This window comes from Cydia strobilella, chromosome 3 (genome assembly GCF_947568885.1).
Source record: "Cydia strobilella chromosome 3, ilCydStro3.1, whole genome shotgun sequence".
In the NCBI taxonomy this organism is placed as follows: domain Eukaryota; kingdom Metazoa; phylum Arthropoda; class Insecta; order Lepidoptera; family Tortricidae; genus Cydia; species Cydia strobilella.
Window position 1 is genome coordinate 15,097,354 of NC_086043.1, and position 12,335 is coordinate 15,109,688.

Below are 12,335 nucleotides of genomic sequence, written 5' to 3' on the forward strand. Positions count from 1 at the left end.
AGAACATTCGGAAAAAGCTCTTAAGTACTTAAAACCGTCTAACAATAAGTAGTTTAGTTATTTATTGTTTTACACTCGGGGGGCAAAGTTGCTGTTTAACTCCTCGTTAATATTGATAGGTACCCAATACGCGTTACCCGTGCAATCGAAAGATACCAAAGTTAAACCACGAGCGTAGCGAAGGGTTCGAAAAGTGGAATCTTGAGCGTTGTGAGGGTTTCATGGCACGTGGGCTAAACAAACTTTGCTACTGAGTGAAACACTAAACTCTTCGCCACACCGACACAAGAAAAATACTAACCGTAAAACATTACAAATATTACAATTCATATCCAAATGAACGCTATTCATTATTCAAAATCATCACTAAAAACATTTAAAACTTTCGCGGTTTGAACACATATTAAATCACTAAAAAGTTAATTCCACCAGCCAATGCGACGAAACTAATCAAAATATGCATCAAATATACTTTGCCACTCTTGTAGATAAAATGCAACATTCTCATCAGCTATGAAGAATAAAGAGAGCCTTAACGAGCTGGTGTGGTAAAAATGAAATTATTGGCGTCTCAGATTCTTGTTTGTGACAAGAATCTGCGACGCCGATAATTTAATGGGTTTGTTAAAACAAAGCGTAAGATAATAATTTATGTACTACTAGCGACCCGCCCCGGCTTCGCACGGGTTACACAAAACCTTTACAAATTATACACTAAAACCTTCCTCAAGAATCACTCTATTGACAGGTGAAAACCGCATCAAAATCCGTTGCGTAGTTTTGAAAATCTAAGCATACATAGGGACAGACAGACAGCGGAAAGCGACTTTGTGTTATACTATGTAGTGAAGTTAATTACATGCATTAAAAATGTTCGTATTTATAAATGAGATCTCATTTTGTAGATAAGATTTACGACTAAATGGTCAGCAGTAGCTAAGTATTTAGTACAATACTTGCGCCGACAGTCCATTCCGCGATTGCCACCATTGAATAATAATGAGCAGAAACAGCTATAAGTACAGTGCTTCCTTCATTTTATTAACTACAGGGCATCGACGTTATTCGCATTCGCACATTCACGGCTGAGCCCTCAGTGCGTAAATACACGCGCCATCAGCTTACTTACTAAACTGCTAAATGTGTCCGTTAAATTCAAAAGTGAAATTAAAAAGTGTAACTTATGTAGAGTCGCAGGAGAGCGCTCTCTCGCATACACATGTGCGGTGATTCACTACTGAAAAAAAAAACATACCGAGGGACGGCGGAGAACGCGAAGCGAGAAGCGAGTGACGCAGTGCCTGCGACCTGCGAGTCATTGATCCCGACTCACTCCCGGAGTGTCGACGCGCGCTATGGCCGAACCCCCGCGCGCGCTCGAGCCGCTCCTCCCGCCGCTCGCGCTGGCAGTCGGGCTGGCGTGCGGCGCCGGCGCCGCTGCCCTCGCCAACTGCGCCCTCCTCTCAGCGCTTCTCGCCCGCTCCATAAACGGTACCTTTATAATTATATATCCTTCAAAACAAGAATACTGTTATTACTCAGTCCTAAACCCAAACTAATTGTCACCTCTTTTTTAGGACTCTCCGCAATTATAATACAGTTAGCTGTTGCGGACCTCCTCCTTCTCATTACCACAATTGGGCCAGAAATGTGGTCCTACAACTCCAGGTCATGGATTTTTGGGAACGGTGGTTGTGCTGCATACCAAGGACTCAGCGTGTTTGCGTCGACGGCGTCCTTGTATTTAGTGACCACAATAGCGTTGCATGCTATTGCTACGGTTAATTTAGAAGTAAAAGCGGCAAGGTGGAAAGCTAAGAGAAGCACTCAAGAAGAAGATGAAGAAATAAGGTCATCTCGGCACAGTCTAGTAGCAGCCAGCAGCGACTCCTCAACGCCCCCTCGTACGATGAACGTGGACTACCGCCGGCTTACTGACACCAAGATTTTAGTAACCCGGCCAAGTATGTTTGTTTGGATACTGTCTGCATCCTTAAGTGTACCCGAGTTCACGCTGGCCACAACAGTCCCTTTAGAAAATGACACAATCGTATGCACTTTAATCGATTCTAATCACAGATTCTACATGCACTCATTGATTGCGCTGTTCAATCTGTTCCTACCCATCTTTATTATGACTTTGGCGTTTGCATTCATTGTTGTGCGGTTAAAGGCGCGAAGAACGCTTAGTGAAATTAGTGAAGAAGTGGTGTCTGCGTTAAAATTGTCTCTGTGCTTAATCATAGTGTTTGTCGTGTCGTGTGCGCCGCGATCAATTGTAAACGCGTACGCGGTATATTCTGCCGCGGAAGATATCTACGACTCGGAATCCCTGATAGAGACAGTTAAGCATTCCCTGCCCAGTTATGCGATGACTGCTGTAAATCTAGGGTTAAGTGCGACTTACTTACTTGCGCTAGTCTTACGACCTGTTTTGTGTATAATATTGCTGCCATGTTTGAAACAAAAGTTTACATTTAGATGTCGAACAAGTGATGAAGAAAATGTTTAATGCTTTTGCGTATACATGAGTACCTAGGTCCTACATAACATGAGTCTCTAAGACTGAGTTTCTCGGTGTGTTCTGACTTTGCCCGGAGCAAATCAGGACATTGTGTTATTATCTTTATCATATAGCTAACTTATTACCGTCTCACAAATATTTAAGGGATAACAACTCTCATGTTATTGACAGTTAGATATTTGACAAATACACTTACTTTGTGAAGCATGTGTAATGTAATTGTGAACTATTCTGCATTTTTAGGTACCTATTTACATATAAGTGTATGACTTTTTTCTTTCAGGAACAGGAAAGACAAAATAGCTCCAATATAATATGTAAATGCATATACTTAAGTCCCCGGGAAGCTCGGTTCTCCATACATACGTAGTTCCGCTCTCATTTTAAAACGAGTAGCTAGATTGGTCTTAAACTTTGTACTTACAATAGGAAAAGGTATATCTAGGTCTGTAATTAGTTTATATAGCCTCAGATACAATAGTAAAAAAAACCGGCCAAGTGCGAGTCGGACTCGCGCACCGAGGGTTCCGTACTTTTTAGTTTTTTTTTTTTTTTTTTTTTTTTATGAAATAGGAGGCAAACGAGCAGACGGATCACCTGATGGAAAGCGATTACCGCCGCCCATGGACACCCGCAACACCAGAGGGGTTGTAAGTGCGTTGCCGGCCTTTAAGATGGGAATACGCTCTTTTCTTGAAGGTTTGAAGGTCATATCGGTCCGGAAATACCGCAGGCGACAGTTCATGTTATTATAGCGGCAACAGAAATACATCATCTGTGAAAATTTCAACTGTCTAGCTATCACGGTTCATAAGATACAGCCTGGTGACAGACAGACAGACGGACAGCGGAGTCTTATAGTGATAGGGTCCCGTTTTTACCCTTTCTATACGGAACCCTAAAAAATACAGCGAATTTAAGTTTTTCATACAAAACTTGATTTTGCTCTATTTCGTTTGTTTTATATACTAGCCCCCTTATTTATAAACGTCTACTAAAGTTGACAAGCCAATAATAATCGTCTGTCCCTTTCCATCATACCAATACGTCGGAAAGGGACAAACGTTTATTAGCGGCTTGTCAACTTTAGTAGACGGTTATGAAAAACGGGGTAGAGCTATATAAACTATTTACAGACCTAGATATACCTCATGTCATTTGTATGTGCAAAATTTCATTACAGTCCAACACGTAGTTTTAAAAGGAGAACGAAACTACGTTTGTATGAGAAGGTGAAATTCGGCCGAGCTTGCCGGGGACTCTTAACAAGACCAAATAAAGACTGATGAATGGAATCTAGTTTCTTAATGTCGTTAATTTTAATTCCTATACTTAGGTATAGAAACTACTAATTACTAGACAAGGTGTGTATCATTCAATTAAGTATTATATAGTTTAAGTTTAACTAGTACTTATTGTATCGCCTGAAAGGGAAACTAAAACATGGTGAACGTACGGGAAATAAGGTACCTGAGGGTAATAAGGCCTATCAGGGAGTTTCTATATTATTTATCTGATTTAATCAACATCTTTCAATTTTAATGGATTCTTTAATTCGGTAACCTGTCAATCTACATATCCATAATCAGTCTTAGAGATATACTTACAAAGATTATAATCAAAATATAGCAAATTTTAGTAAATAAAGACCAAAAATATCTATTTTTCCAGGACTTCATGTCGGCCTGTTATTCCCCATATAGAATAATAAGGCCTAAAGGTAATTTTTGTAGGCCTTATTACCCAGGCCACCATCAATTTATGTAAATAAAAAAACCGGTCAAGTGCGAGTTCGTTTAACTCGCGCACCGAGTGTTCCGTACAAACTTTCAATCTTCTCATGTAAATAGAATCACGAAAGACTTGACCAGAAGTATACTAAGCTTAATTATGTACAGCGCCATCTATCGGCAAATTGGCCAACTAATTTGCGCGACCTGTATGTATGTTGGTTTTTTAAGGATACTTATAATTTTTTTATCATGTGAACCGATTTCAAGAATTTTTGTTATATTTGAAAGAAGTCAAATATAACAAACACCCGTAAACGGGCTTAAATTGCAAATTAAATTAGAAAATGTTTTTTTATAATTAAAAAAAAAGTTTTTAACATAGAGGTGTGATTATATTTTTCCTGTAATATTTATGATAATGTTATTAGTACCTATGTAAAAATTTCGTTGGTAAACTTCGGAGATAAGGGGGGGAATGGTATTATTTTTCACATTTTCCTTCATAAGTAAATTTTTTTTCGCTTTGAAAATCTTAAAAAAAAAATTTGAAATGTTCAATTCGAGCTCTTTCAAATGATATCCCACTCGACCTAGTAACTAGACTGACTTTATGCCCCCTCTTTATATTGGGCATTTTTCATAATTAATAAAATTAAAATTAAAAAATTACACTTCCAATATGTTACGGTTAGCTCTGCCATTGATGAGCGAAGTATTAGTATTAGAAAAATACAACTATAACTATACTATATAACTATATTTATTGAATAACTGTGTACATCTCCGTACACAGTTATTCAATAAATATTATCTTATCTTATCAAAAAAAGGTCCAATATTTGTTAACAGTACCACGAGGCAACTTCTCACAATGGATTACACAATACTGGCGGCCGGGTGACTACTAGCGAGAAAATATTAACTTTTTGTTCCTTGATTGTCCACTAAGTGTCACCTGACAAGACCATTGACGTGTCCGCACATTTTAAACACGATTTTGGCAAGTTAGGCCTTATATATTACCCGCCAGGCCTTATTTTGCCCTCAGGTACCTTACAAACAAGTTGTTTTGTCACTCGCCTTGATAACGCATTCCTTCGCCAAAGTAAACACAGCTTGATCCTATTAGTTACCAAGTCCTACGACGAAATATTCTACTCATAAGCACATAACGCGTGGGCTTGAGATTGGACGTACCTTACCTAGGTAGGTATTTTATAAATTGACTTTTACTTAGAGTAAGTTACTACTCTAATAAGCGCTGCAAGTCACTAAACCGGGGTTAACCGATTAAACCCCGAGTTAGTGGAATGGTGCGTGGCGCTAAGTAAAAGCCAATTTATAAAATAATAATGAAATTAATTAATTTGGCGCCATTGTATTAGAATCTGACTTATATGTATTCTTCTCCTCAGCAGCTAGAACCACAGACCAAACGCACCTTTAGGTAAAGTAAGGACGCCAAGCACGAAGAATTTCACTTAACACTTTATTTCGCACAATGATCAAAATCATGAATGGCTTCCTGCACGTAGTAAAGAAAGAAAATAGTTGTTGCTTGACAAAGGAGCGAAGTTTTTGTTTACCCCTCGTGGTAAAATATTGAGACTTGAGACCCGACTCCCGAGCAAGCAAACGATTCCGAAAATTTTAGTTTCTGGCAGCAAAATTTGTTTACTTCTCGTACCCTGAAACACCAATACACCTAAGCAAAGCAAAGCAGGGTCACAAAATTGCAAAAAAAAATCGCGACGACTTACTCGAGCGCGTTCGGTTTTTATTTTATTTTGAAGGGATTAATGCAAGTATAACTAAATTAAAAAAATCTGCCGATTTCAGCAAGCAGAACTGTCAAAAATCGTTTATGAAGTTTAGTGCACCCAACTCTTTATCCCTTTAACTTTATCTCTTGACTCCTATTTGTAAATTTGGCTCTTTTATAGATTTTATCTAGGTTAAGTATAACTTACGGGTGTACAATTTTATTGTTATTTATATTTTTAGTTGTTGCAAAAAAAAATCCTTTCTTTCTCTCTAACACTGTCCCCATATAGCCCTCCGTTGTCATTATTTTAATAATACGCTTTTAACGATATAATTAAACAATGTTAATAACAGGTGAGACCAAGATGCTACATTTGAAAAAACTCGAGTTTAAAAAAAATTGATGTTAACCAACATTTATTTAGAAATCTTCAAACTGTGATATCTCGTAAACCCCTTGGTCGATTTTGATCTACTTAGCGGCATTCTGCTCAGTTTTTAGGTACAAATGTTTACAAATAAAATAAATACATACGACAGGAATTTTAAAAATTATCTTGAAAAATTAAAAAAAAATCAAATCGTCAGAATACGGATACTGCTCCACATTATCGTCAGATTAAGGTTTGACATAACTGGGACATCAATCTAAACCTGTCTGTATAATAATCTGACACGCTCGAGTATTTCAAGATGGCGGTTTTTTTTTGCAACTTTGTGACTGTCATTTGCTTACTGCTCGCTGAAATCGTCAGATTATTGAAATAGACACTTTTGTAGGGTCCATTTAACAACCCCTTTGAACATCTGACGCGCTCGAGTAAATCATTTTTTACAAATTTTCTACCCTTCCGTATGACCACAGAATAAGTAATAGTGGTATGACCACCCTGCCTATGTAAACCGGCAGATTAACATACCCTTGTTATCGGAAACATGTTGCGCGACTGACAGTAAATATCTGATGCACTCGAGTAACATGGTGGTTTTTTTACATTTAAAAAAGTTGTAGACGCTTTCCTGCTAGCTAAAAATGAAAATATTATATAACAATTTTTTCTTCCCATCATCTAATCTTTCGATTCCAATAGATCTCTACGACACATTTTTCATCGTCGCCTCCCCTGCTCTAAAAAGGGACTAATAAAATAAATAGTTATTTGATTTACAAGGGGGCAAAATTCTTGTTTAACCTCTCGTGCTAATATTGATACCCAAGCAAGCGAAAGATTCCAAAATTGAACCACGAGCGTAGCGAGTGGATTGAAAAATGGAATCTTAAGCGTTGGGAGGGTTTTAAGCCACGCCTTTTGGACGCCAATAACGGATATATCGGCACCGCAGGTCCAACGCCAAAGACGGATTAATCGGTCAAAGACCACAGAGCAACATAGACCTACGTGCATGTGCATAAAGTTCAATTTCAGTTTTGACACTTCGGTGACGTGGCGTCCGAGTGACAGCTTTTGTGTTTGACACGGCGTCGAAAAGGTTAAACAAATTTTGTCACCGAGTGAAACACAAAATTTTTCACTACACCAACACAAGGAAAATACTAATACTAACTGTTAAATTAAATAACTGAACTGGTGTGTTGAAAAAAGGTTTTTACCACACCAGCTGGTAAAGGCTCTCTTGATTGTTCAAAAACTGATAAGAATTAAGGTTGCATTTTATCCACATGTGAGGCAAAGTAATCAAATGCAAATTTTTAGTTGTTTTCTTATGTTTGCTGATAGAATTGACTATTAAATGATGATTAATTTGAATGGTAAAAATTTAATAAGATTCATTTCGAATCGATTTGCTTTGATTTATTTTGATATTTTACAGTTAGTTTTTTCCTTGTGTTAGTGTGGTGAAAAATTTTGTTTCAGTCGGTGGCAAAATTTGTTTAATCCTCGTGCCTTGAAACCCTCGCAAGTCTCGCAACGCTCAAGGTTCCATTTTACGAACCACTCGCTACGCTCGTAGTTCAATTTTGGGATCTTTCGCTTGCTCGGGTATCAATATTAGCACGAGAGGTTAAACAACAATTTTGCCCCGTTGTAAAACAAATAACTATTAATATAGGTAGCGTCATTTATGTTTTTTTTTGCATCATTTAAAAGCAGCTGCAGATGAAAAATGGTATAGTGGTACTCCTTTATACGTAGTAGCTATCCGTTTTATTATAATAATTCATAGCTGTAAATAATAAAGTGAATATATATCCACATGTCTTATTCCTGGCTCTGGGGCGTGCAGTATATGGTATAGATTGTTAACCAAGGGATGAAAGGCAGTCATCCCTGCCGAGGTGTTTTCGAGGTGTGTCCGAGGCTGAAATGATGTCTTTCACCCGAGTTAAACACTCTACTTTTCATTTCGAATACAAGTAATAGTACATTTCGATGCTAGTGCGGAAAGTATGTCATTACTTCACGAGCACCGAGATATCGAGTGAAGAATGACATTTCCGCACGTGTATCGAACGACGTTTTTAAATACAGTTGCGAAAAAATAAGAAAAACAACAAGTAAGGAATTCGAAACTTTTATATTATTAATTCTGTTACATCATTGACATTGACATTATGAAGAGGTGTTTTTTTAGCTGGGTGTTATTATTATTGAACCCACTTCAATGAAAGTTTTTTTTAAATGCATGTTCTATAAGACAGAAACAATTGTAAATATAAAACATTGTACTATTATTACCCAAATATCGTTAATTACGATTATTTATGTATCGTACATTTATAAAAACAATATCGAATGTTGCCTTTGTAAACTTAAAGCAGAAAAAAAACGCCTCTTCTTTGACAGGCGTTCCGTTCCATTCAGACAACTTATCAAGAACGGTTTTTTTATATTCAATATTAAAAAAAATAGACGAGTCATTATATGATGAAGAGGTAAGTAATAAAATATGTATATTTTTCGTATTCTTACATTAATAGTAGGTTTTTATGTTGATTACGACGTTTAAAGGAAACTAATATTAACACTCATCAATAAGTAGTCATGAATTGGAACAAGAATAAATTAAAAAAAATTGGAAAAGTAAAAAGCACTAGTTCGCGAAAACCAACTTTCCGCACGCTAAACAGCTACGTAAAGTAGCACTTTTTGAGCAACTGTATTAAAAAATGCATGTTTTTTTACAGTATTACTTGAGGGTACTTTCAATTAACAATTTAGGCAAGAGTATCGTTATTTATGGAATGGGGAGTCAAATATCATTATGGAAATTGTATAACAAATCCATTTAAACTTAAAATTTAATTGCTTATCGTAAAAAAAAAATCGCACTTCGAACGTAAAATGCAACAAAATGCAAAATGTAAAGTGCAGACACGTATCATTTTCTGCACACCTTTTGGAACAACAATGACCCTCTTTCAGAGCATGAGGAATGAAAAATGGAATGAGTACCTACTCGGGTTAAGTACTTAGTGTAAACTGTAAAGGCTCGGCCAAACACAAGGGGCGACGCAGCGCCGCGGTCGCGCGGCGCGACCGCGCCGCCCATGCTAACAGGTTAGCGACGTCAAACAGACTGCGTCCCGCCGGCATTGCGCCCCGTCGCGCGCGTGCACGCGGCGCGGACGCGGCGGCCCGCGGCGGCACGCTGGGTCACCGGACGGGACGTGAATGTGAAACCTTCCGCGCGCGTATGCTGCTCTATCGGGCGCGAAGTCACGCCCGCATCGCGCCGCGACTGGCCGCGATCGCGCGCGCGATGAGGGCGTGTTGAGAGCGCGAGGCCGGCGCGATCCGCGCGCGACCTGTTTGAACAGGCATCACGCGGCGCGAACGCGGCGCTGCGTCGCGCCTTGTATTTGGCCGAGCCTTAAGTATAGTGTGAAAGTGGAGTAAAATTGCACAGCAATATAATTATAGGTCTTTGGGGCCTACGAACACACGCGATAGTATCAAAATAAGGCGCTTTCCAATAAATTATATGTATAATTATGAAATATTTCTATACCTACAGGTATATTTTTTAATGGGGCCTGAGGGCAGCTACCAGATCCCGCGTGCTGCTGCGGGTTTTTCGACTTTTCCAGTGCTCTAATTGTGATGTTTTCATACAGCTGTGTTATCATACTGAACTTCCTAAAGCTTAATTGCGTAAAAAGAATCCGGCCAAGTGCGAGTCGGGCTCGCGCACGAAGGGTTCCGTACCATTACGCAAAAAAACACGTTTGTTGTATCAGTTGTATGGGAGCCCCACTTAAATATTTATTTAGCGGGAACAGAAATACATCATCTGTGAAAATTTCAACTGTCTAGCTATCACGGTTGATGAGATACAGCCTGGTGAAAGACGGACAGACAGACAGACAGACAGCGGAGTCTTAGTAATAGGGTCCCGTTTTTACCCTTTGGCAAAAAGCAAAATCGGCTCAACTTTCAGGTCCAATATCTCGGCCATTTTTGATTTTAGAGAAAAAGTTTTTTCTATAAAACATGCTTATTTTAGCGTCTTCTATACGATAGCATCATAAAAAATAGGGGTCATAATGACAACAACACCCATCGAACTTTTTCTATGTCCTAAAAATCGGCTCAACTTTCAGGTCCAATATCTCGGCCATTTTTGATTTTAGAGAAAAAGTTTTCATGCTTATTTTAGCGTTTCGAATGAAATTTTTCTAAGTGTTTTATGATTCCTGTATAATTTTCACTTTTGGTCAAAAATTTTCTGTCCTTATATTGCGCCCCCATTGCTTTAGGCGGACCGGTGTGAAATTTGGTGTGAGGGGAATTCAGGTTCTTCGCCGAAGTTGAATTCCTGAGGTTAATACTGTTTAAAGTTAGGTTTGAAGTCATGTTTTGTATCGTTATCAACTAAATCAAACATGTAGACCATCCCAAATATTATTTAAATAGGTTCAGCGGTTATTGATTCCCCATACAAATTTCCACCCCACTTTTCACACCCTTAAAAGATGATTTTGGTTATAAAAAAAACCGGACAAGTGCGAGTCAGACTCACCCACCGAGGGTTCCGTACTTTTTAGTATTTGTTGTGCAACAGAAATACATCATCTGTGAAAATCTCAACTGTCTAGCTATCACGGTTCATGAGATACAGCCTGGTGACAGACAGACAGACGGACAGCGAAGTCTTAGTAATAGGGTCCTGTTTTTACCCTTTGGGTACGGAACCCTAAAAACTATCCTATGTACTGTCCCGGGACTCGAACCATCTCTATGCCAAATTTCAACGAAATCGGTTCGGCGGTTTAAGCGTAATGGTCCGCGAGCCAGGCGAAAATTTCGTCAATCATCGCCTTCCTCGCGAAAACTCGTATAGTGGTTAACGGCTATTTAAGATGCACCCTAGTGGAAGTCAGCTGCCGCTCCGTTGGTGGGTTGAGGAATGGCAGCCACCGAAACACGTAAAAAAAAAAATGTTTTTAGTCATCGCCTTCCTCTTGATACTTTGTCAGATGGTAGTTTAGGTGCTATTGATAGTAAAACCAATCGTCAGCCGGTTGTATCGCGGTGGAAACATCGTCAGCTGGTCACATGAACTTGTAAAAAAAAAAAATGTTTTTAGTCATCGCCTTCCTCTTGATACTTTGTCAGATGGTAGTTTAGGTGCTATTGATAGTAAAACCAATCGTCAGCCGGTTGTATCGCGGTGGAAACACCGTCAGCTGGTCACATGAACTTGTAAAAAAAAAAATGTTTTCAGTCATCGCCTTCCTCTTGATACTTTGTCAGATGGTAGTTTAGGTGCTATTGATAGTAAAACCAATCGTCAGCCGGTTGTATCGCGGTGGAAACACCGTCAGCTGGTCACATGAACTTGTAAAAAAAAAAATGTTTTCAGTCATCGCCTTCCTCTTGATACTTTGTCAGATGGTAGTTTTGGTGCTATTGTTAGTAAAAACAATCGTCAGCCGGTTGTATCGCGGTGGAAACACCGTCAGCTGGTCACATGAAAATTTAAAAAAAAAGTTTCAGTCATCGCCTCCCGTTTGATACTTTGTCAGATGATAGTTTAGGATCTGTTGTGAATAAAAATAATCGTCAGCCGGCTGTATCGCGGTGGAAACACCGTCAGCTGGTCACATGAACTTGTAAAAAAAAAAAATGTTTTTAGTCATCGCCTTCCTCTTGATACTTTGTCAGATGGTAGTTTAGGTGCTATTGATAGTAAAACCAATCGTCAGCCGGTTGTATCGCGGTGGAAACACCGTCAGCTGGTCACATGAACTTGTAAAAAAAAAAAATGTTTTCAGTCATCGCCTTCCTCTTGATACTTTGTCAGATGGTAGTTTTGGTGCTATTGTTAGTAAAAACAATCGTCAGCCGGTT

The 12,335-nt window shown here is 38.8% G+C and overlaps 1 pseudogene; it reads left to right on the plus strand.

Moving 5' to 3' along the window:
- The first annotated feature begins 974 nt into the window (after positions 1-974).
- On the plus strand, positions 975-2,535 carry LOC134756292 (uncharacterized; annotated as a pseudogene).
- Positions 2,536-12,335: the final 9,800 nt, after the last annotated feature.